The sequence below is a fragment of the Schistocerca cancellata genome, chromosome 1 (assembly GCF_023864275.1).
Source record: "Schistocerca cancellata isolate TAMUIC-IGC-003103 chromosome 1, iqSchCanc2.1, whole genome shotgun sequence".
In the NCBI taxonomy this organism is placed as follows: domain Eukaryota; kingdom Metazoa; phylum Arthropoda; class Insecta; order Orthoptera; family Acrididae; genus Schistocerca; species Schistocerca cancellata.
Genome location: NC_064626.1, coordinates 86,565,774 through 86,589,409, shown reverse-complemented (window position 1 = coordinate 86,589,409; position 23,636 = coordinate 86,565,774). Strand labels below are relative to the sequence as shown.

General features: G+C 43.4%; 1 pseudogene; it reads right to left on the bottom strand.

Moving 5' to 3' along the window:
- Positions 1 to 405: 405 nt before the first annotated feature.
- Positions 406 to 523, bottom strand: LOC126099726 (5S ribosomal RNA; annotated as a pseudogene).
- Positions 524 to 23,636: the final 23,113 nt, after the last annotated feature.

Genomic DNA, 23,636 nt, shown 5'->3' with positions numbered 1-23,636 from the left:
GTCTCCGCTATATCCTTTCTTTCAGGAGTGCTAGTTCTGCAAGGTTCGCAGGAGAGCTTCTGTAGAGTTTGGAAGGTAGGAGACGAGATATTGGCAGAAGTAAAGCTGTGAGTACCGGGCGTGAGTCGTGCTTCGGTAGCTCAGATGGTAGAACACTTGCCCGCGAAAGGCAAAGGTCCCGAGTTCGAGTCTCGGTTTTTGAAAGTCCTTTGTATATAAAAAAAGCACTCTGTCTTCAGGCCAAGAGTGGCCTACCGGGACCATCCGACCGCCGTGTCATCGGAGGGGCGTGGGGTCAACACACCGCTCTCCCGGTCGCTATTGTAGTATTCTTGACCGAAGCCGCTACTATTCGGTCGAGTAGCTCCTGAATTGGCATCACGAGGCTGAGTGCACCCCGAAAAATGGCAACAGCCCATGGCTGCCGGGATGGTCACCCATCCAAGTGCCGACCACGCCCGACAGCGCTTAATTTCGGGGATCTCACGGGAACCGGTGTATCCACTGCGGCATGGCCGTTGCCACGCTCTTTGTCTATACAGTGTGTAAATACCTTACAGGAACGCATCGTGGTGACATCGCCGAAAACCGCCGGTATTTCGACAGGTGCACTTCGTGACATTTTCAAGAGAAAACTGCAGCCTATAAAGTGAAATAAAACCTCAGTTTGCTATCTCCCTTGTCAGAGACACTAGACAACTATTTGCCACAAATATCCACGTTTCTACCCAGATACACATTATTTTAAGCTCATAATGAGTTCATATTATACATGTACAACTACATCTGCATCTACGTAGATACTCCGCAAGCCACCGTAAAGTGCGTGGCGGAGGGTACACTGTACCACTACTACTCATTAACTTTCTTGTTCCACTAGGAAACAAAGCGAGGGAAAAACGACTGTCTATATTACCTAATTTCTCGTATCGTATCTTCGTGGTACTTACGCGCAATGAATGCTGGCGGCAGTAGAATCGTTTGACAGTCAGTTTCAAATGCCGGTTCTGTAAATTTTGTCAATAAATTCGCCTTTCCTTCATGGATTCCCATCTGAGTTTCTGAAGCATCACAGTAACACTTAAGTGTTGCTCGAACCTACCGCTAACAAATCTAGCAGCCCGCCTCGGAATTTCTTCGGTGTCTTCCCTCAAGCCAACCTGGAACAGATCATAAAAACTCGAGGAATACCCAGCGTCCTATAAGCGGTCTCCTTTACAGAGACTGTATACTTCTTAAGCATGGTAGTGGCATATAACTAAGCATCAGTAGCTAGTGCGGGTTTGTGGAATGAGTACAGCCTGTGATGAGGCGCATTGCTTGATTGAGCTATGTGTCAATTATTTATTGTGAGTACTGTTTATCTATGTGGAACAGCAGTAATCTGCGATTGAGTATGAAAGAGCTAGAGCCGCTGATGTGAGGACCGTTGCAGTGACACCCCAGGCGGCTCCTGTTAATTTCCGGAGTATATTGTTCCGAGTTTTCATTTTGGCTGTCACGTATCAGACATCCCCCCCATGAACCATGGACCTTGCCGTTGGTGGGGAGGCTTGCGTGCCTCAGCGATACAGATGGCCGTACCGTAGGTGCAACCACAACGGAGGGGTATCTGTTGAGAGGCCAGACAAACATGTGGTTCCTGAAGAGGGGCAGCAGCCTTTTCAGTAGTTGCAGAGGCAACAGTCTGGATGATTGACTCATCTGGCCTTGTAACATTAACCAAAACGGCCTTGCTGTGCTGGTACTGCGAACGGCTGAAAGCAAGGGGAAACTACGGCCGTAATTTTTCCCGAGGACATGCAGCTCTACTGTATGATTAAATGATGATAGCGTCCTCTTGGGTAAACTATTCCGGAGGTAAAATAGTCCCCCATTCGGATCTCCGGGCGGGGACTACTCAGGAGGACGTCGTTATCAGGAGAAAGAAAACTGGCGTTCTACGGATCGGAGCGTGGAATGTCAGATCCCTTAATCGGGCAGGTAGGTTAGAAAATTTAAAAAGGGAAATGGATAGGTTAAAGTTAGATATAGTGGGAATTAGTGAAGTTCGGTGGCAGGAGGAACAAGACTTTTGGTCAGGTGATTACAGGGTTATAAATACAAAATCAAATAGGGGTAATGCAGGAGTAGGTTTAATAATGAATAAAAAAATAGGAGTGCGGGTTAGCTACTACAAACAGCATAGTGAACGCATTATGGTGGCCAAGATAGACACAAAGCCCATGCCTACGACAGTAGTACAAGTTTATATGCCAACTACCTCTGCAGACGATGAAGAAATAGATGAAATGTATGACGAGATAAAAGAAATTATTCAGGTAGTGAAGGGAGACGAAAATTTAATAGTCATGGGTGACTGGAATTCGTCAGTAGGAAAAGGGAGAGAAGGAAACATAGTAGGTGAATATGGATTGGGGGGAAGGAATGAAAGAGGAAGCCGCCTTGTAGAATTTTGCACAGAGCATAACTTAATCATAGCCAACACTTGGTTCAAGAATCATAAAAGAAGGTTGTATACCTGGAAGAATCCTGGAGATACTAAAAGGTATCAGATAGATTATATAATGGTAAGACAGAGATTTAGGAACCAGGTTTTAAATTGTAAGACATTTCCTGGGACGGATGTGGATTCTGACCACAATCTATTGGTTATGAACTGCAGATTGAAACTGAAGAAACTGCAAAAAGGTGGGAATTTAAGGAGATGGGACCTGGACAAACTGAAAGAACCAGAGGTTGTAGAGAGTTTCAGGGAGAGCATAAGGGAACAATTGACAGGAATGGGGGAAAGAAATACAATAGAAGAAGAATGGGTAGCTCTGAGGGATGAAGTAGTGAAGGCAGCAGAGGATCAAGTAGGTAAAAAGACGAGGGCTAATAGAAATCCTTGGGTAACAGAAGAAATATTGAATTTAATTGATGAAAGGAGAAAATATAAAAATGCTGTAAGTGAAGCAGGCAAAAAGGAATACAAACGTCTCAGAAATGATATCGACAGGAAGTGCAAAATGGCTAAGCAGGGATGGCTAGAGGACAAATGCAAGGATGTAGAGGTTTATCTCACTAGGGGTAAGATAGATACTGCCTACAGGAAAATAAAAGAGACCTTTGGAGAGAAGAGAACCACTTGTATGAATATCAAGAGCTCAGATGGCAACCCAGTTCTAAGCAAAGAAGGGAAGGCAGAAAGGTGGAAGGAGTATATAGAGGGTTTATACAAGGGCGATGTACTTGAGGACAATATTATGGAAATGGAAGAGGATGTAGATGAAGACGAAATGGGAGATAAGATACTGCGTGAAGAGTTTGACAGAGCACTGAAAGACCTGAGTCGAAACAAGGCCCCGGGAGTAGACAACATTCCATTTGAACTACTGATGGCCTCGGGAGAGCCAGTCATGAAAAAACTCTACCATCTGGTGAGCACGATGTATGAGACAGGCGAAATACCCTCAGACTTCAAGAAGAATATAATAATTCCAATCCCAAAGAAAGCAGGTGTTGACAGATGTGAAAATTACCGAACTATCAGTTTAATAAGTCACAGCTGCAAAATACTTACGCGAATTCTTTACAGACGAATGGAAAAACTGGTAGAAGCCGACCTCGGGGAAGATCAGTTTGGATTCCGTAGAAATGTTGGAACACGTGAGGCAATACTGACCTTACGACTTATCTTAGAAGAAAGATTAAGAAAAGGCAAACCTACGTTTCTAGCATTTGTAGACTTAGAGAAAGCTTTTGACAATGTTAACTGGAATAATCTCTTTCAAATTCTGAAGGTGGCAGGGGTAAAATACAGGGAGCGAAAGGCTATTTACAGTTTGTACAGAAACCAGATGGCAGTTATAAGAGTCGAGGGACATGAAAGGGAAGCAGTGGTTGGGAAGGGAGTAAGACAGGGTTGTAGCCTCTCCCCGATGTTATTTAATGTGTATATTGAGCAAGCAGTAAAGGAAACAAAAGAAAAATTCGGAGTAGGTATTAAAATCCATGGAGAAGAAATAAAAACTTTGAGGTTCGCCGATGACATTGTAATTCTGTCAGAGACAGCAAAGGACTTGGAAGAGCAGTTGAACGGAATGGACAGTGTCTTGAAAGGAGGATATAAGATGAACATCAACAAAAGCAAAACGAGGATAATGGAATGTAGTCAAATTAAGTCGGGTGATGCTGAGGGAATTAGATTAGGAAATGAGACACTTAAAGTAGTAAAGGAGTTTTGCTATTTAGGGAGTAAAATAACCGATGATGGTCGAAGTAGAGAGGATATAAAATGTAGACTGGCAATGGCAAGGAAATCGTTTCTCAAGAAGAGGAATTTGTTAACATCGAGCATAGATTTAGGTGTCAGGAAGTCGTTTCTGAAAGTATTTGTATGGAGTGTAGCCATGTATGGAAGTGAAACATGGACGATAACTAGTTTGGACAAGAAGAGAATAGAAGCTTTCGAAATGTGGTGCTACAGAAGAATGCTGAAGATAAGGTGGGTAGATCACGTAACTAATGAGGAGGTATTGAATAGGATTGGGGAGAAGAGAAGTTTGTGGCACAACTTGACTAGAAGAAGGGATCGGTTGGTAGGACATGTTTTGAGGCATCAAGGGATCGCAAATTTAGCATTGGAGGGCAGTGTGGAGGGTAAAAATCGTAGAGGGTGACCAAGAGATGAATACACTAAGCAGATTCAGAAGGATGTAGGTTGCAGTAGATACTGGGAGATGAAGAAGCTTGCACAGGATAGAGTAGCATGGAGAGCTGCATCAAACCAGTCTCAGGACTGAAGACCACAACAACAACAACAACAACATATCAGACATTGATCTTGTATGTCAAAGATCTGTCTAGGGTCACAATCTGGAATTTTGCGGTGTTACGGCATTGGTGAGTCTAATCTCTAAATCCGAGTTTAGGTTTGTAATTTGCTTGTTTATTTCGTAGGTTTGACAGTTGACACAAAGGTCTTTTGAGGATTCGGTCGGGGGGAGGTATATTTGAAGTACTCATCTGTAATCTTCAAGTTTCCAAAAACTTTTGGTCCTTTGCTAGCAGAGTAATATCATCAGCATATATAAATTTCCCGGGCTTTGTTTCTGGGAAAATGGCATTGGCGAATTGAACAGGAGTCTGTCGCACCAAACGGTATAATAGGCTGCAGTTATATCTAAGAAGACGCTCACATTTGTCTTCTGCTCCTCAAAGCCATTTTCCATACGATTTGCTACTGGTAGAATCTGTTCCTCACATCCGCTTCTCACTTAAACCCAGCCTCCTCTACAGGAACGTAGTTGTTGGTGGCTGAGCTGATTCTGTTATAAATGACCCTCTCCAGCAGCTCCACCGTGGCGCTAAGGGAATCAATGGCGCGATATTTTCCAACTTTTGAGGGTTTTTGTATAGCACTAATCTTAGTTATCTTGAAGAGTGTTGACAGATGACCTGACTCTAAGATGTTTGAAACGAAGTTGTTCAGCATTTTACTGTAGCACGACCATAGTGTAACAGAAATTCAGGTCGGATTCCATCAACACCTGTTCCGTTTCCAGGCTTCGTGTTCTTTGTAGTTTCTATGTTCTCATCCAATTGGAATGGAAAACTCAGATGTTTGTGAAGCCGATCGTTTCTCTACTTTGAAGAGATGTCTACCTTCACTAATTGACTTGAGATCATATCAATTTATATTACTTTTTGTGTCGGGTGATGGTGTTTTCTGTACCCAATTTTCTGATCAAAGACCAGGCCTTCCTGCTGGAGTTATTGTGGGTTTACAGTGAAAGCAATGCTTCATTAAAATAGAAACGCTCTCGTAGAATTTTTTCTTCCAAGAAATGCATTCGCCAATGGAAAGTGGTATAAGATGCTTCAAACCGTCGGAAATATAGGAATCCACTACGGAGACAGGTAATCAATGTATTTTATCTGTACCATGAGAACAGGAAAACTCACAATGCACCGCGCAATCATTTCAACAGCTCATGTATCCAAGTTAGTGACAAGAAGAATGAAAGTAACTGTTATACGAGGGTCAGTTTGATTTTAGAAAAGGGAAAGGTGCCTGAGAAAGATTTCTGACGTTGCGCTTGGTAACGGAACCAAGACAAGAACAATCAAGACACATTCATACGGTTCGTCGACCTAGAGAAAGCGTTCGACAACATAAAATGATGCAAAGAGAAAATAGGCGTAAGTTGTATGGGAAATCAGTGCTGATATAAAATATCTACATTAAGAAATAGTGAGAAATAAGAATGGAAGCCCAAAAGAAAAGAACTCGAATTAAACACTCTGAAAGGCAGAGATGTAGCCTTTCTCCTTTACTTTTCAAGTTGTATTTACGGAAGGAACAGTGAAACTAATAAAAGTAATTCTCATGGTCGGGATTCACAGTCATATAATATTTCTTAAAAGACATCATAGTCACCGTTGACTGTATAATTTATTATTACGATTGCAATTTCGGCCTTAGGGCCATTTTCAAGTAACACTGCAAAAGTTACCTAAACACAAAAAATACAAAAGTGAAGCAGAGTGTGTATATACATAATTAAGGAAACATTTCATTAAAATAGTAGCGTAGTTATAAAAATTGGTGAAAAATGTATATAACTTACATTCTGTCAGAAAATAAAACTGCCACGAGTACATGTCGTCGTCAGAACGCAGCCTTTTCACTGCGAGAGTCCCACAAGATCCGATGAGTGCGACACATTACATCGTAAAATGTTGTTAAATAAGTAATAAAATTAGGATCGCAAGAGGTATTAAATCTAAGGATGAATGAATATCAATCATGAAATTCACTGATGAGGTATCTTCAGTGCAAGTGAAGATCATATGGACCTGTCGGACGGGAAAAACCAGTCTACGCAGCACACAATATGGACTCAGAGTAAATCGAATAAACGGGAAAATACTGAGAAAATTAAGAAATAATAAATACTGAAAATTCTGCTGTAATGGAACCAATGTAGCAACGAAAGAATCAAGGTGATACAATAAGTAGAGTAGAAGATACAAAAAGAGTGATTCTTGCCAAAAAGACAATTACAGCGTTAAACGCAGACTACAGTTGCAGAGAGAGACTTGTGAGCACAGTGCTATACAATAATCTACTGTAGATCTGGAAAAACTCCTCCTCCCGGATGATGCCCTCTCTCCCTCCATTTATCCCTCCTATCAACTCTGATCCTCACTCCCCCTCCTTTCCTCTGTCCTTTTCCCGGGCTCCCTCTCCCCCCCTTCCATCCTCTTTCTTCCCCACCTCCCCTCTCATTGCCCCCTTTTCTCCTCCGCGGCCTTTTACATTTCCCTCCTCTGCCTCCTCTCATTCCCTCTGGCGTCTGCCCTTCTCCCCCTTTATTAGTCCTCTCCCTCCTTGGTTCCCCCCCCCCTTTTTCGTTTTTTCCTCTCCTCTCTCCTTGTTTTTCCCCCTACTCCAGGTCCCCCCCCCCAATCTGCCTTGGGTCGGGAGTGCCATCTTTGTGCCGCCTTTTTCGTGCAGTGTTTTACAGTGTGTTTTTCCAGTGCGTGCTCCGTGTTGTGTCTTTTGGGAAGTGTAGCGAACAGCCATCATACTGTCGCTGGGTGTGCTTTTTATTACTTGCGAACAGAAACCACACTGTCACCATGTATTTTTAATTGTGTGTCTACTGTGTTACTTGTCGGATTCCTGTGTCTTTTATCTACACTGCCAAACCCCTTTGCTTTTTGTTTTAACTTTCCGCAATTTTACGCCATTTTTCTCTTTAAATCGCCATTTTATCTCCTGTTTTTCCTTGTTTCTTTCTTCTTCCTTTATTTATAAAAAGTTTGCAGGCTGTAGAGCAGCGTAGTAAGCTGCTACCGGCCCGCCCCCTTCGGGGGGAATTGAAAATCAATAAAGAAGAAAAAAAACTGGAAAAACAGAGAATCGAAGCGTTTGAGGTACCTCGCTCTGACAATTAAGTTCTCACGCATAATCACAGAGGAAAGGACTATGTGAAATACAATAAATAAGGTTTATGAAGTACTGCGTTGAAGGTAAACGTGTTGTACACTCAGACACGAAATCCTACTTCTCTCGCTTCCGACGTAAAGTGGCCTCGTTACAGATATCTCTACCGGAGACATTTGGAACGCCCCTCTGGTCGCTGACATTCAGCGGCGCGACACGGACCAAGCGATTGTAACGAGAATGGGACCGGTCCCATAAATTGTGTTAGTAGAAATGCTAATCGCTGTGCATACGGCGAATCGAGTTAAGCGTGGCGGCCGGGCAATAGGAGCATTACCTAGGCTGGCCTGTCTGGCAGCGGCCTGGCGGTCTCTGCATCCGGGAAGGTTCGGTTCCAGTCGATGCACTCGGATTTCAGGTACGAGTCTCCTGCTTGAATAGAACCGAGTCCTTAGTAACAGTTTATAAGTCAAAGACGAAACAGAAAGAAAGGGAGCAAAACTAAACTTTACCTAGAACAAGGCGACCATTGATCAAATTTCTGCACTCGTGTACAAATGCCATAAAATAATGCAAGATTTGTGGCAATTTAAAATATGAGCTGTTCTAAATATTACAAACCATGCAGAAAGAAACCATCCAGTTCATGACAGGATACAGCAACCAGTGATCAATGTAAATATAAAATAATAAAGCCTGTGTAAAACAGGCTTTATTCAAGCCAAGACTGTTTATCCCTTCAAAAAGTGTTCATTGGTTTTACCGTCACTTCTTGGTAGAGAAACTAGATGTATGTACGTATGTATATGTGTATGTATGTTTCACATCTCCTCCTAAGCCACTTGAGTGATTTCAACCAATGTCATTTACTGTCTTTCTATTGGGGTTAGAACCATCCACATACCAAAGAGGTAGGGGTGGGGGTGAAAAAGCGGTGTAACCCAAGATGCGAGAATATCCATACTTTAGACGTCCAGTATTTGAGAACGAGAGACTTGCAACAAACTTTACACATAATTTCAAACTGTTACGAAACTTTTTCTCGCCGACGACTCCTATAAAATGATGAAATTTGTAAATAGTCTTTGTACAATATGCAGCCAATTCAATCCGTCACTCTGGGAATGAATGACTATCTACAAACCGACAAAGAAGAGCAAAAAGCGTCTCAGATCGGCAAAGGAGAAAATGGATCCACATACACTGTCAGGTATACACCGCAAACCACGTGCATGTGGAATAGTCGACGTTGAACTGACTGGACGATCAATCAGTACCAGGATCACCGAACATAAGCGGCATTGCAGGTTGGGTCAGGTGGAGACATGGGCTGTGGCGGAGCATGCGTTGTGTGACAGCGCCCACATAGTAAAATTCGCGACACGGAATTTATAACTTGTTTTGGAAGCTATTGAAATACACAAACATGACAACAGCTTCAACAAGAAAGGACAACGGCTCAGTCTGAACGGATCCTGGACCCCGTGAATGGATATTGCAGGTAACAAGGGGAGACCCGCAGTGGTAATGACCATGTGAAAACGGGTGGACGTTCGCACACCAGATACATATACTGAAGTGCCAAAGAAACTGGTATAGGCATGCGTATTCAAATACAGAGATATGTAAAGAGGCAGAATACGGTGAAACGTCCCCTTAGAAAAATTTTAGAATTACTGTGCTGATAAACCTCTTACATTATTTGCTTTTCAAACAGCTGAGCAAAACTGAACGTACTCAAACATTCACTAAAGTGACACACAATATATTTAGCGCAACTCAATCTGACTTTCAAAAATCCCTACAAAAGAATGGCCCTGACTAACATTAACCTATACCTTTCACAAATCAATTACCTCACCAAAAATCTTCGTTACTCGAACTACTGCAATACAGCGAGCGCCACTACTGCCAGCTAAATAAAACATTCCAACTACTGAAGGCACTAACTACTGATAGGCATAGTTAGCAAGTGAAAGATTTTAATAGAGAACAAACAATGTATTTACCTTAATAGTCATGAAAAATCATAATATACATAGCAGTTCATGACATCCAGTCTTACAAATTTCAAAACTCGGCCATCTCTCCCCCCACATCCACCACTGCTGGCGGCTCACCTCCAACTGCGCAACGCTACGCGCTGTTCACATCCAGCTGCCGCTGCCCAACACTACAATGGCAGACAACAATGCAAACTAGCCACAGACTGCACACAGCACAGCCAGTGATTTTCATGACTATTAAGGTAAATACATTGTTTGTTCTCTATTAAAATCTTTCATTTGCTAACTATGCCTATCAGTAGTTAGTGCCTTCAGTAGTTGGAATGTTTTATTGGCGCTCGCTGTATTGCAGTAGTTTGAGTAACGAAGATTTTTGGTGAGGTAAGTGATTTGTGAAAGGTATAGGTTAATGTTAGTCAGGGCCATTCTTTTGTAGGGATTTTTGAAAGTCAGATTGCGTTGCGCTAAAAATATTGTGAGTCAGTTTAAGCACAGTCATGTATAATTTTTCTAAGGGGACGTTTCAACGGCACTGCGGTCGGCAAAGCCTATATAAGACAAGAAGTGTCTGGCGCAGTTGTTAGATCGGTTACTGCTGCTACAATGGCGAGTTATCAAGATTTCATGAGTTTGGACGTGGTGTTATAGTCGGCGTGCAAGCAACGGGACACAGCATCTCTGAGGTGGCGATGAAGTGTGGATTATCCCGTACGACCATTTTACGAGTCTACCGTGAATATCAGGAACCTGGTAAAACATCAAATCTCCGACATCGCTGCTGCCGAAAAGAGACCCGACTGAAGAGAATCGTTCAACGTGACAGAAGTGCAACCTTCCCGCATATTGCTGCAGATTTCAATGCTGAGCCATCGACAAGTGTCGGCGTGTGAACCATTCGACCAAACATCATCGATATGGGCTTTCGGAGCCGAGGGCCTACTTGTGTACCCTTGATGACTGCGCGACACATAGCTTTACGCCTCGCCTGGCGCAACAAAACCGACTGTTGATGACTGGATACATGTTGCCTGGTCGGACGCGTCTCGATTCTAATTGTAACGAGCCGATGGACGTGTGCCGGTATGGAGACAGTCTCATGAATCCATAGACCCTGCATGTCAGCAGGGGACTGTTCAAGCTGGTTGAGCTGGTCGAGTCTCTTTAATGGCGTGCGCAGTTGGAGTGATATGGGACCACTGATACGTCTAGATACGACTCTGATAGGCGACACGTACGTAAGCATACTGCATCCATGCGTGTCCATTGTGCATTCCGAGGACTGGGGCAACTCCAGCAGAATGGGACGCCCCACACGTCCAGAATTGCTACAGAGTGGCTCCAGGAACACGCTTCTGAGTTTAAACATTTCTGTTGGCCACCAAACTTCCAAGACATGAGACTGTTCAGAAGAGATTTTCACCCCATTGTACTCTTACGATTTTGTGGACAGCCCTGCGGGGTCCATGGTGTCAGTTCCCACCAGCACTACATCGTACTTTAGTCGAGTCCATGCCAAGCCGTCTTGCACTGCTACGTTCTCGCGGGGGCTCTACACGCTATTAGGCATGTGTACCGGTTTCTTGGGCTCTTCAGTGTATAACCGGCTCGACTCCAATTACCCACCAGCAGTGGAGAGTGAAGCTTCCACAATGTCTGCTACTCGTGTTGGCGAAACGTCGAAAAAATCATCCTACAAACGTCGGCCGCAGAACCCGACGGAAGATAATGGACAATATGTCGACAAGTAACCACGAAAGCCTTAAATACACTCCTGGAAATGGAAAAAAGAACACATTGACACCGGTGTGTCAGACCCACCATACTTGCTCCGGACACTGCGAGAGGGCTGTACAAGCAATGATCACACGCATGGCACAGCGGACACACCAGGAACCGCGGTGTTGGCCGTCGAATGGCGCTAGCTGCGCAGCATTTGTGCACCGCCGCCGTCAGTGTCAGCCAGTTTGCCGTGGCATACGGAGCTCCATCGCAGTCTTTAACACTGGTAGCATGCCGCGACAGCGTGGACGTGAACCGTATGTGCAGTTGACGGACTTTGAGCGAGGGCGTATAGTGGGCATGCGGGAGGCCGGCTGGACGTACCGCCGAATTGCTCAACACGTGGGGCGTGAGGTCTCCACAGTACATCGATGTTGTCGCCAGTGGTCGGCGGAAGGTGCACGTGCCCGTCGACCTGGGACCGGACCGCAGCGACGCACGGATGCACGCCAAGACCGTAGGATCCTACGCAGTGCCGTAGGGGACCGCACCGCCACTTCCCAGCAAATTAGGGACACTGTTGCTCCTGGGATATCGGCGAGGACCATTCGCAACCGTCTCCATGAAGCTGGGCTACGGTCCCGCACACCGTTAGGCCGTCTTCCGCTCACGCCCCAACATCGTGCAGCCAGCCTCCAGTGGTGTCGCGACAGGCGTGAATGGAGGGACGAATGGAGACGTGTCGTCTTCAGCGATGAGAGTCGCTTCTGCCTTGGTGCCAATGATGGTCGTATGCGTGTTTGGCGCCGTGCAGGTGAGCGCCACAATCAGGACTGCATACGACCGAGGCACACAGGGCCAACATCCGGCATCATGGTGTGGGGAGCGATCTCCTACACTGGCCGTACACCACTGGTGATCGTCGAGGGGACACTGAATAGTGCACGGTACATCCAAACCGTCATCGAACCCATCGTTCTACCATTCCTAGACCGGCAAGGCAACTTGCTGTTCCAACAGGACAATGCACGTCCGCATGTATCCCGTGCCACCCAACGTGCTCTAGAAGGTGTAAGTCAACTACCCTGGCCAGCAAGATCTCCGGATCTGTCCCCCATTGAGCATGTTTGGGACTGGATGAAGCGTCGTCTCACGCGGTCTGCACGTCCAGCACGAACGCTGGTCCAACTGAGGCGCCAGGTGGAAATGGCATGGCAAGCCGTTCCACAGGACTACATCCAGCATCTTTACGATCGTCTCCATGGGAGAATAGCAGCCTGCATGGCTGCGAAAGGTGGATATACACTGTACTAGTGCCGACATTGTGCATGCTCTGTTGCCTGTGTCTATGTGCCTGTGGTTCTGTCAGTGTGATCAAGTGATGTATCTGACCCCAGGAATGTGTCAATAAAGTTTCCCCTTCCTGGGACAATGAATTCACGGTGTTCTTATTTCAATTTCCAGGAGTGTAGTTTAGTCATGTACTTAGGAATAAACATTCGTATTGAATTTTAAAATCAGTTGAGAACAACTTGTCCGTTCTGTTTTTAATAGTTTCTCTTTTACATGTTTACCTTATTACATTCCAGTTATCAGTAAGTGAAATCAAATTTGTAAAAAAATATTACCAAAAACCAGTTACATGTTAAATATACCGTGAAACAGAAGTTACGCATTCTAAAACGAATTTCCATTTTCAATAGAAGTATAGTTGTTAAGACATTAAAGAAAGTCAGTTGATTGGCAAGTACCACATGTTTCATGGTAAAAGACCTTCTACTGTTACAAGGGCATTGATGAAGGATTGCATATTATGCAAAGTTCAGTATCTGTGATAATGCCGCGAACCGTCACTGTCGATACGAATGTGAACTATACGAGGCAACAAACAGTAGCTCGACAACACCGGGAGCTGAATCCTGGAAGAGGGATTTAAACTCAACGTGCGAATGAATCAATGGGGGAGCAGAGAGTCCAAACGCTGCCCAGTGAAGGACCACGGAGGAAAACCCAAGATGCGACCAGTCGGAGTGACTGACAACTGAGCACAGGGAAACACAGTGGGCGGGGCTGGTTGGTCTCTCATTATCCACTAAACAATCAGGGTAGGTTTCAGGTTGTCTGCCCCTTCACTTTGCGATGCTGGATACTGGTGTAGCCGACAAAGCGGCGTTGACGAAAATTCGGTAAAATATCTACCACGCAAAGGCCACATAACTCCAGTCCAAAAGCTGAAAGTTACACTATCGAGCGTTCGGGATTCCTGCATGACTCGTTTGAAAAAAATGTCTAAAACTTGCTGTAAGTCAGTGGTATAGGGGTAGCAACTTTGATTCATAATCAAAACGTCTTCGGTCCCGGGTTCGATCCCCGCCACTGCCTAAATTTTGATAAACATTCAGCATTGGCGGCTGAAGACTTCCGGCATAAGAAGTCAGCCTCTTTCTGCCGACGGCCTTGTCAAAGAGGGCGGAGGAGCAGGTAGAGGTTCAGGACACTCTCTTGTCCTAGGGGTGCGAAATCGCCCCTAAAGGCGGAAGAATCAGCACTGATCAACGACATGAGGATGCAGAAGGCAACGGAAACGACTGCATTAAAGACACGTAACGTGTATCCACAGGACATGTGGCATGTAATTGAAGAAGTGTCATGATGATCTCTCCATTGGCAAAAGATTCCGGAATAGTCCCCCATTCGGATATCCGGGACTGCCAAGGGGGAGGTTACCATGAGAAAAAGATTGAATAATCTACGAAAGGATAACGTTCTACGAGTCGGGGCGTGGAATGTCAGAAGCTTGAACGTGGTAGGGAAACTAGAAAATCCGAAAAGGTAAATGCAAAGGCTCAATCAAGATATAGTAGGGGTCAGTGAAGTGAAGTGGAAGGAAGACAAGGATTTCTAGTCAGATGCGAATCGGGTAATATCAACACCGACAACGATAGTTCAGGTATACATGCCGACGTCGCAAGCTGAAGATGAACAGATAGAGAAAGTGTATGAGGATATTGATAGGGTAATGCAGTATGTAAAGCGGGACGAAAATCTAATAGTCATGGGCGACTGGAATGCAGTTGTAGGGGAAGGAGTAGAAGAAAAGGTTACAGGAGAATTTGGGCTTGGGACAAAGAATGAAAGAGGAGAAAGACTAATTGAGTTCTGTAACAAGTTTCAGCTAGTAATAGCGAATACCCTGTTCACGAATCACAAGAGGAGGACGTATACTTGGAAAAGGCCGGGAGATACGGGAAGATTTCAATTACATTACATCATAGTCACACAGAGATTCCGAAATCAGATACTGGATTGTAAGGCGTACCCAGGAGCAGATATAGACTCAGACCACAATATAGTAGTGATGAAGATAGGCTGAAGTTCAAGACATTAGTCAGGAAGAATCAATACGCAAAGAAGTGGGATACGGAAGTACTAAGAAATGACGAGATACGTTGGAAGTTCTCTAACGCTGTAGATACAGCAATAAGGAATAGCGCAGTAGGCAGTACAGTTGAAGAGGAATGGACATCTTTAAAAAGGGCCATCACAAAAGTTCAGAAGGAAAACATAGGTACAAAGAGGGTAGCTGCGAAGAAACCATGGGTAACAGAAGAAATACTTCAGTTGGTTGATGAAAGGAGGAAGTACAAACATGTTCCGGAAAAATCGGGAATACAGACATACAAGTCGCTGAGGAATGAAATAAATAGGAAGTGCAGGGAAGCTAAGACGAAATGACTGCAGGAAAAATGTGAAGACATTGATTGTCGGAAGGACAGACACAGCATACAGGAAAGTCAAAAGAACCTTTGGTGACATTAAAAGCAACGGTGGTAACATTCAGAGTGCAACGGGAATTCCACTGTTAAATGCAGAGGAGATAGCAGATAGGTGGAAAGAATACATTGAAAGCCTCTATGAGGGTGAAGATTTGTCTGATGTGATAGAAGAAGAAACAGGAGTCGATTTAGAAGAGATGGGGGATCCAGTATTAGAATCGGAATTTAAAAGAGCTTTGGAGGACAGGCAGAAGGGATAGATAAAATTCCATCAGAATTTCTAAAATTATTTGGGGAAGTGGCAACAAAACGACTATTCACGTTTGTGTGTAGAATATATGAGCCTGACGACATACCATCTGACTTTCGGAAAAGCATCATCCACACAATTCCGAAGACGGCAAGAGCTGACAAGTGCGAGAATTATCGCACAATCAGCTTAACAGCTCATGCATCGAAGCTGCTTACAAGAATAATATACAGAAGAATGGAAAAGAAAGTTGAGAATGCGCTAGGTGACGATCAGTTTGGCTTTAGAAAAAGTAAAGGGACGAGAGAGGCAATTCTGACGTTACGGCTAATAATGGAAGCAAGGCTAAAGAAAAATCAAGACACTTTCATAGGATTTGTCGACCTGGAAAAAGCGTTCCACAATAAAAAATGGTGCAAGCTGTTCGAGATTGTGAAAAAAGTAGCGGTAAGCTATAGGGAGAGACGGGTCATATACAATATGTACAACAACCAAAAGGGAATAATAAGAGTGGACGATCAAGAACGAAGTGCTCGTATTAAGAAGGGTGTAAGACAAGGCTGTAGACTTTCGCCCCTACTCTTCAATCTGTAGATCGAGGAAGCAATGATGGAAATAAAAGAAAGGTTCAGGAGTGGAATTAAAATACAAGGTGAAAGGATATCAATGATACGATTCGCTGATGACATTGCTATCCTGAGTGAAAGTGAAGAAGAATTAAATGATCTGCTGAACGGAATGAACAGTCTAATGAGTACACAGTATGGTTTGAGAGTAAATCGGAGAAAGACGAAGGTAATGAGAAGTAGTAGAAATGAGAACAGCGAGAAACTTAACATCAGGATTGATGGTCATGAAGTCAATGAAGTTAAGGAATTCTGCTACCTAGGCAGTGAAATAACCAATGACGGACGGAGCAAGGTGGACATCAAAAGCAAACTCGCTATGGCAAAAAAAGGCATTTCTGGCCAAGAGAAGTCTACTAATATCAAATACCGGCCTTAATTTGAGGAAGAAATTTCTGAGGATGTACGTCTGGAGTACAGCATTGTAATGGTAGTGAAACATGGACTGTGGGAAAACCGGAACAGAAGAGAATCGAAGCATTTGAGATGTGGTGTTATAGACGAATGTTGAAAATTAGGTGGACTGATAAGGTAAGGAATGAGGAGGTTCTACGCAGAATCGGAGAGGAAAAGAATATGTGGAAAACACTCACAAGGAGAAGGGACAGGATGATAGGACATCTGCTAAGACATGAGTGAATGAGTTGCATGGTACTGGAGGGAGCTGTAGAGGGCAAAAACTGTAGAGGAAGACAGAGATTGGAATACGTCAAGCAAACAATTGAGGACGTAGGTTGCAAATGCTACTCTGAGATGAAGAGGTTAGCACAGGAAAGGAATTCGTGGCGGGCCGCATCAAACCAGTCAGTAAACTGATGACAAAAAAGAAATCATTTTATTGCCTTTAAAAACGAAGAAAATGGCTATCAAGTCCATATTCGATATCCCGACATCAATTATCCAACGTTACTGACTGTCTCTTTAGCAGTTCACACCCGACAGCAGCCAGAAGATATTTTACTAGACCCGATATTTTGACCCCACTAAACCGTCAATGACCCACGACTGCTTGCGAGTTAACACGTTCAGTCGTTCAGTACGCTTCATGTAAAGAAGTGCTCGCAATTATACCTCGTAAGCTGCACGAAACATACCACGAGGAGTTTATGTACGACATGAAATGTTCACACGCGATAATCTCCTAAAATCAACCACTCACAACGCTAAAACATTCATAAAATATTCAACATTGTAGTACATTTTCGTCAACGACACGAGAACCAATCAAAATGCGCGAATTTCTTCATTTTGGTACAAACTTGGTAAGAGCGGTTTAACATTGGTGTCTACTAGAAGATGGCTCCCGGGCGACTCTATTGGCACATAGATCTGAGGCAGTAGGACTTACTGAAACGTGCGGTAAATGCTGAATTCCTATTAATTAGTATTTTAAGCAGGCAATCAGATCATCTCGAGCGCTTCTGTACTTGCAGTATTTCTAATGTCAGTCAATCAGATAACGACAAGTAGTTCTTTCTTTCTTTGACTTGGACCTTCAGTTATCCCGAGGTTGCGCAGGCTTTGGTACGGATTTGGCAATGTTACTGTTAAGGGCTGGGTGGATGCCCTTCCTGGCTCCACCCCGTACCCCCTGCGACAGAATTAGTGTACCCCAGCTGTCTGCGTCTAATGTAAACCATGGAAGACTGTGAACGGGTTCAGATGTCTGGAAGTTGTGTAACTGGGGCGGGCGGTGGGGAACAGCGCGCTATTCACCTAGTGGGACGATGAAATCCGCCTGAAAACCACATCCAGGCTGGCCGGCACACCGGCTCTCGTCGTTACTCTGCCGGGCGGATTCGATGCGGGGCCGGCGCGCCTACTCGAAGCAGCCCTTAACACTGTTGGCTAACCTGTAGGGTCTGATTACGACAAGTAGTATAGACTAGAAATGTCGTGTTTCCGAAACGGATAAAATTCAGTGAAAACAAAATACGATTCCCTTCTATAAAATAAATCACTAATCAAAATAATACTCAAGGCCCTTTCTGGCTGCTTTTGACAAAATCAGGCTCACTCGACGATACGCCACTAATTACCCTATTGCACAAAAACTTTCTCGAAGATACATTCACATAGTTTTAGTAAAATATCTCATTCTCACTTTAGGTATGTCGTACATTCACTGAGCCGGCCCGTGTGGCCGAGCGGTTCTAGGCGCTTCGTCTGGAACCGCGCGACTGCTGCGGTCGCAGGTTCGAATCCTGCGTTAGGCATGGATGTGTGTGGTGTCCTTAGATTAGTTAGGTTTAAGTAGTTCTAAGTCCTAGGGGACTGCTGACTTCAGAAGTTAAGTCCTAAAAAAAAAGCTACATTCACTAAGTGCCTCCAAAACACTCACGCAACCAACAAATGATGATATAATGAAACAATAATTTTCAATGTACTTTTAATTACGTCAGAAATCTGTGGTAATAAAACTAAAGAAAATTCCAGAAAATTAGATTATATGAATCTATCCTCTTGGTTGTAGTTTCAATTGATACTATAGATGAATGCATTACAGTCCCTAACTCAGTTTCACAATGCCAGGACGGTTATTATGTGTTGTAGGTAAAAATTTATATCTCCGAAAGTGTTGAAGTTATTGATTTGAAATTTTAACAGCATCGTTCTGTTGCCCATAGAATTTTGTGCAAGAAGAATGAAAAAGATCGATTATTATTTAATGGTACTTCCTCAGATTCATAGAGAGTATGTGTAAGGCATTGCACGCAGCGTTAAGCGAACATGCGGGTCGCTCTCCCCGGTGGGCAGCGTCAGGTGTGCCAACGTGAGAACCAAATTCAGCTCTCCACCAGGCTCCATGGCAAGCTACACATTGCAAGGTGACAGCGTGGAATAATTTGCTATATGACAACAGCGCTGCGGGATGCTAACACACGGTCCACGGGCGTTTAAGCTGCCGGGGAACGCCTGCTATCGTTGACATGTGAACACCAGGACTAGTAGCCTTCCCCGTGGCAGCGTTCCTTAGTAATCCGCTTCAATAATCACGCCAGCTCCTCTACGTCCATCTCAGTGTCCGCCGTCCGGCTTACTAAACAGATAGTTCTAAAAATACGTAGCACTGTTCTCATCATTCTGCACTTGAAGAATTAACAATATATTCAAAACAGCTTTCATAAACTATACACATTGAAATATGTAGAACGCGAAATATTTACGAATGTTGAAAAAAAGACAAGCTCATTTATGCCAGCAACACATCTGTAGAAAATGGCGGAAACCTATTACGTGCTCGGATTCTTTCATGTGATTCTAAAATCAGTCGCTAGACTGAATAACCGACCAAAAAACGTCTTGTGTTCATATGTACACTACCCTCTAGTTACAGCACTTTTAACATTTTTTTTAAAATGTTAAGGATAATAAGTTGACGTCTCTTCATGTAAGAATAGATGATGAATGCAGCTAGCCGCTAACTTTGTGTAATGTCTTGTCTGTATAGACGTGTATCTGTTGCCTTTAAGATCCCTTCACCTTCACACATAAATCTATACAGTAAAGTAAGGGCCTCCCCTTTTGTCGGCTGATCCGTGATAAGACAGGCGAAAAGTTAAACTAATGGAGGATTATTAGTATTTTCTCTATTTTCGTTCGCTCTCTCTCTCTCTCTCTCTCCTTTATCTATGTACAGTTTTTAATATAATATTTCATTACGTGAAATCAGCCAAATAGAATCTTTGGTGGAGTCCTTCGTCTTGGTATTCAGCGGCTGGCTTGCTGTAAGAGATCTTTACATTTATTATTACTGTTAAGCACTGCATTCAGTCGGGAGAATCAATCGTGTGTACAATTTGTTCCTTTTACGAAAGATTGCGAATTCCAGATGTGTACGAAGCCTTTTTGGACGATTTAACACAGACTCAGTGATTGCAGGCTCTCTTCGACACAACTGAAACTTCCCCACTAATTACAGGGCCAACGTGATTATCAAATGATTCAGAAAAAAACTCATTCGTTCATTCCCTCCAGAACAAAAAAGTCACAAACCTTATTTATGAAGGAAATTGTGTATTCAATCCATCTCCATTACATGTCCAGATCTCCGGTGATTCCAAGTCTTAATTATTTTCCGTTTACAGTCTCTTTCTCTTCAAACAAACCGCTAGCGGCACAAATGTTAATGGCTCGCTTTAGCGAGAAGAAAAGCAAAATATGTATCTCTCAGAAACACGTCAATCCCTCAACAGATACTACAGAAGCTGTCCTAGTTACCACTCTAACAACCATGGAGAATACATATATGCATCTCTGTTATTCCATAGAATAAACGCACTAGAAAATACTTTGGCGTCGTCGAGCTGTCGCCGCATATGTTACGACAAAATCAGATCAGATACTTTTCCAAAGTGAATGAATGTGGATGGTTTGATTGACAATGATTAATTGGTGCGTGGTAGAGGGTATTTTCTGTGGGGACATTACACACTGGCTCCTACGTCACTCCCAGGCCCAGGTCTAGTGGCGGAGTGGGCGGGGGGGGGGGGGGGGGGGGGGGGAGGGGCAAACCGTGGTATCTTCCCCGGGCGGCAATTTCAGGGGCGGCAAATTCATATTCTTGAAGAAAAAAAAAATCTAGTTTCACAAAGCGCCTATCATCCAGCATACGTTGGTCTATGGAGTCTTCATATCGTTTTGAAACGCATCCCTCTTGGTTTTCGAACATTTTTGAACACATTCTAAGTTGATTTCTGAACGAATCATAGTTTTGAGTGCGTGCATAGTGTGTGTGATGTCACTGACAGGGGAATAGCCGTCGCATCTAGAAATAAAAATGAGTGAACTCGAACGGGTGAATGCCAACCGGTCTTTGTTTATGCGGTCGATAGGGTGTGCGAATGATACGCGTTGTTATATTTATCAGTGAAATCTATAGATTTAGACTACCAGAGCGGAAATAAACGATTAACGGGAATAACTGGTAAGAAATTATCTTCTCGGTGTATCCAAGAAAATGAAATTGTGACAGAAAACTTCGTCATATCTCTACACTACTAAGGGCAAGTTGTACAGTCCCCGGTTAGTAACGGCTTAATTCTATTCTCTGAATAGTGCGGAAAACTCGTTTACGAACACGTAATAACGCCTAACCGGAGAATAAACGCGGGATAACCAAACCGGTGATTCCGGCAGGGTTAGTGAAGTTAACCAGAGAATAAGTTTTGACAAAAGCAGGAACAGTTACTGAATGAATAATGACAGGATTGTTTGTTAAAACGAGGAAGGAGAAGAAACAGGGACATCACACAAATTATAATCAAAGAATATAACAATTCCAAATTTATATAAAAATCTCGTATTTTTGCTACCTTTCGATCTTATGTTTGTGGGACTGTTTCCTAACATAAAACTTTCTGCTTGTAGTAGGTCTGCTTGTACTAGGCCTAATAGTAATTTGATATTCTGTCGTGTTATTTATGTAAATGAGGTAGATAAAAAAGACTATTTGTGTCAAAACAGTCTTGCTTATTTTCCGTGTGTTGCAATTGCTGCAATATTAGAAAAGTCTATTTCGTTTTATCTAGCAATGACAAATCAGACGTAATCAAACTGAGAAACCACACCGTCCTTGGGTACTATTCCTATTAACAGCTTTTTCAGTATCAGACAACGACATTTTGATTTTTCAGGCAGCAAAACGTTTGACGAACTTTGATGAGGGGCTCGTCTTTACTGTTTTTATGTTTCCTATATTTAATTTTATGTCACAGAAAAGAGAACTTCCTTAGCTGATAGGCAACAAGAAGTGCTTAATTTCCCAGTCACAAATAATGCGACTCAGCATTAACTGTGAGTTTTTTTGAAGGGGTTTAGGGTGTCAAACCGGCCGTCTGGGAGCAAGAGGGGGGAGGGGAGGGGGGGCACCACAGGACATTTTAATTTCAACTGTCCTGAATATGTGTTTCATGACTTCCAGTAAAAAATATACAAGTTGAGTTCCACAGAGCGAAATACACTGCCGCGCGATTTAACAGTGCTATGTGAAGAGGTGTGGCACTGCACTTTGGCACACTTAAGACCAAATAACATGTCTTACACTTCCTCAAACATATATGTTTCATATTTCAAACTCCTCAGACTCAGAAAGACCTACCTTACAAAATGAACACATCTTTTTTTTTTTTTTTTTTTGAGACGGTCTCTCTCAAACGCTCGAGGTAGAGAGGGGTGGGGGGGCACTAGCCAGCTTTTGCGACGGTTCGGAAACACCGTAGATCCGGGCTGCTCACTCCTACATGAGAACATGTAGTAGCAGTAAAATGCTCTGATCATGTGCATCTTTTATACCAGACGTGGACCCACGAAATAATATATAACGCTATCGGACCACGGATTCATAAACATATTCAAATTTAAGGTATTTGATTGCTCATGATTCTTCGTATTCACTCTCGAATTTGCATTTAACTTACGCCGAACTTTATTGCGAAAGTTGCCTTCTGCAGAAATATTAATCAGTGTGAAGCTGAACTGCAGACAGTGGAAGCATTTTTCATTTTCGTGCACACCTTTACGGCTTAGAAGGTAAATAATGCCGCAGACACTCTGAAACGACTTACTGTTCTCCAAATTATGTTCCACGTGTGTTTTATGTTTCATGTTCTTGTGTGAAAAGATTTTAGGCCATCAGATGAGGCTCACATTCTGTGGTCTACCTACAAGGAAGATCGGTTAAATATTCACCGAATCAAGTCCTAAATCTTCGAGAAGTATGCACTGCGCAACGCGTAGAAATGGAGGCTTGGATGGACATCTGAATGAATTTAGGATCACAATTTCTTCTCGAAGATTCATGAGCTATTTCGATGAACATATAACCGGTCTTCTTTGTGGGTAGACCAAGTGCTATGAGGATGTGAGCAAGTAATTTGAAAGTCTCTGTGGCACTACTTACCTTCTGAGCCTTAAGAGTGTGCATAAAAATGAAAAAGGCTTCTGCTGATTGCAGTCTTGCTTCGCTTTGATTAACTTCTATGCTAAAGGTAGTTTTCACAATAAAGTTTGCGCTCGCATTAAATCAGATTTCAGAGTGACTACCAAAATCCAGTGCAGTCGGGTTTTTAGCCTAGGTTGCATTAAGTTACTGGGGAAGGAAGAGATTTTACACTCCTGGAAATTGAAATAAGAACACCGTGAATTCATTGTCCCAGGAAGGGGAAACTTTATTGACACATTCCTGGGGTCAGATACATCACATGATCACACTGACAGAACCACAGGCACATAGACACAGGCAACAGAGCATGCACAATGTCGGCACTAGTACAGTGTATATCCACCTTTCGCAGCAATGCAGGCTGCTATTCTCCCATGGAG